The sequence below is a fragment of the Notothenia rossii genome (genome assembly GCF_949606895.1).
Source record: "Notothenia rossii genome assembly, chromosome: 7".
NCBI lineage: Eukaryota > Metazoa > Chordata > Actinopteri > Perciformes > Nototheniidae > Notothenia > Notothenia rossii.
The window spans coordinates 2482691-2485779 of record NC_136905.1 but is presented as its reverse complement, the minus strand read 5'-3'; the positions used below and the strand labels follow the sequence as shown (position 1 = coordinate 2485779).

At 40.5% G+C, this 3089-nt stretch overlaps 1 protein-coding gene across 5 annotated transcripts in view; it reads right to left on the bottom strand.

Annotated features, from left to right (window-relative positions):
• Positions 1-1754: 1754 nt before the first annotated feature.
• Positions 1755-3089, bottom strand: part of atp2c1 (ATPase secretory pathway Ca2+ transporting 1) — a 57975-nt gene continuing 56640 nt past the window's right edge. For all 5 annotated transcript variants that reach the window (XM_079693095.1, XM_079693094.1, XM_079693097.1 and 2 more), the window contains one exon: positions 1755-3089. This exon is cut by the window's right edge and continues 666 nt beyond it. The gene's annotated coding sequence lies outside the window, so the exon portion shown is untranslated.

Sequence of the window (3089 nt, the reverse complement as noted above, 5' to 3'; positions counted from 1 at the left end):
TTTCCAGCATAAAGCATTCCCACTAGCAATTTCTTCAGGAATTGCATTCTCTAGTTGTTATTATTCCGCCGGGTTATTTTGCACCTCTTCTTCTCTCACATTCCACATCGCAGAAACTCCGTTCAAACATCAAAACGTTCAGCTCGGTCGGGAATCGCAGGCTATTACATTTCTTATTCATAACTTTCATAATTCCAGAGATACATCCCATAATTCATCCCATTTTTAACATGGAAGTCAATAGAGAACTCTTCAGACTTGAACAATCTTCATGCAACTTCAACTGCTAACTGCTCATTCATACTTTCACTCAGAAACCTCATTCCAACTTTAACATGTTACACATCTTTCTGACATTATTCAGATTGGAATGGAAAAGCTCTCCTCTCACTGATTACTGCACATCTCCATGGAAACCTTTTATCTCTGGGCTCAAGCACAGGTGTTTTAAATGTGATGTTACGTAATGTGGTGTTACTATGGCAACGCATCCCTCGCCATAAAAAACGATGTCGCTGTAACTCCTATGCAAATGGTCAAAACAGCAGCAGACTTTAGATAATAGTTAATGGTCCGGTCCTCAACAGCTCTATGTCAATTATAGGGTGTCATCAGCTGTTTCCATGGAAACACATCCCTCGCCATAAAACACGATGTCGCTGTAACTCCAATGGACACGGTCCGATTGTCCCCCAAACTTCGCTTGTATATCACCGGTCCATGCCTCAACAGCTCTACGTCAAATCTGAGATCTCGCCATATGCCGTTTCCATGGAAACGCATCCCTCGCCAAAAAACACGATGTTGTCGTAACGCCTATGAAAAGGGTCAAAACAGCACCAGACTTCAGATAATGGTTCACGGTCCAGCCCTCAACATGTCTATGTGCCAATAGTGAGTTTTCCTCAAAATCTGTTGCCATGGAAACGCATACCACCGGTTTGGTAACGATGCAGCCATCAACACATCTAAGCGTATTATGGGGTGTCATCAAATGTCGTTGCCATGGCGACAGATCATTCACCATCAAGTTAGTTCAAAAGTTTGCAGTTCAGCTTTTCCAAGCCTTTTTACTTTCTTTTCTTCTCTCATCACACATTCAAGCCCCAAGTGTTCATGTATCATTTCATCTAAATGCTTCACTTTCTTCTTACACATAACATTTCAGCATAGCAGTTTAGCGTCAGCTTTCCAGCATAAAGTATTCCCACTAGCAATTTCTTCAGGAATTGAATTCTCTAGTTAATAGATGATCTCATTAATACCTATTTTATATGTACTAAAAAAATAAAATAAAGTTAACTCAGCCACCTTTTTGTTTTAATGTATTAGACAAAATGATTTGTGCTGAAAGTCATATACTGTTGTGTCTCAAACGGATAGACTAGGTTATTAATTTATTTGCTTACTAGTTGCTTAAAATGCTACAATAACATTTGCAATTTGTTTTTAATCTGCGATGTACGGTATCAATGTCTCTCAGCCACTGTAGTGTCGTGTAGGGGGCGTGTCGTGTAGGGGGCGTGTCGTGCAGGGGGCGTGTCGTGTAGGGGGCGTGTCGTGTACCGTCTTGCTGCTGCAGCTGGGTGACTGGCTGTTTTGGTTTTCTGATTCATAGTCAAACGATTTGCTTTGCGTCCGCTGTGAACGCAGCATTACAAACAAAAACCTGAAAAAGAGAGATAGAGGTTGGATCATATTTTGAAACATTTCAAAGTTTTGCACAAATAAAACAAGATTGAATGTTTTGGAAACCGAGTGAAAATATATTTTTATTTTCTAGTGTTCATGTTTTCAGGCCAAAACCTAAATAAATTAAACTTTCAACTGCTAGAACTACATTTCCCAGAAAGCACCATGTCTTATAAAGAGAAGACAACCCCCCCGGTGAAGAAGAGAATACATCCACATTTAATAAAAATGGTAAATAAACCTTTTTATTACTATTTTGAGGAGATGATCTTGTGAAACCCTTGAAGTGCTGACACAGATTAAAGGGTTTTAAATTGGAGATATTTAAAATGACGTCTCTAAGGCACAGGATGAGAAAAATGCATCTTTACTAGAAAGTGTGTGTACCCTGAACGCACCGCCGCCTAGTGCGTTTCGAGGCCGGAATCCACATTTTAGCATCAGGATTTTCAACAGGAACTTTATTTATATTAAATATGACAAGAAAAAAGCATTTGTCATCAGCTGTACAAATACCATTTTAATTTAAATAAAAAGCAGTGTGCTCAGGAAGAAGCATACAAAAAAAACAAGCACAGATCACAGAAAGCAAGCCCGTGACGTGGAGGTGTGACGACACGTTTATTACTAATTCACTGGTTTTTGGTTCAGATGTTTTGGTCACCTTTGCTGCTCTGTTGGTCCGTACCCAAAGGAAATGAAGACATAGTAAATGTTCCTCTAAATCTCTTTGTCTGCAGGGTTCTGGAAACACTACCTATCTTTAACGGGACGACGAACCGCTCGTGATGAATTAGAGCGGATCGGAAAATAGTGTAGTAACAATAATAACAATAATGTTTAAATCACGTAAAACGTTTGAGGGACTTTCTCGTCTTCTAATTATATTTGGGAATGATGATATTGTAAAAGAAAAGTAATTAAAAACCTGTTTTTGTGAGATGTGCACACACACCTCGTTTCCTTTAAATCATTCATAATACTAATACCTCAGAAGGAAGTGTGTCAGCGTGTTTGAGTGCCGTGACACCTCCACCCTTACACCTCCACCCTTACACCTCCAGCCTTATACATGTGGAGAAGTGGTCAACACCTTCTGAAGATTAAAAAAGAAGAACTGCACGTCTCCTCCATCCTTCGGGGAGAAGAAACTGTCCTAAAGCACGATGGAGGGGGGGGGGGGGGGGGGGGGGGGGCATCTATCCTGCCCCCAGTTTAACAAAAGTCCAGTCCAATAACCGTCTGTCTTCAGCTCATAGAGTCCTGCTGTGAACCTGGAAATGTTGATACCCCAAAGTGTTATGATAGAAATGTAGAGTAGGGTCTCCAGCTCATAGAAGCTTCCGGATGCTAACCTGCAGATGTTGGGGCATTTGCTCAATTAGCATAAATTGGGT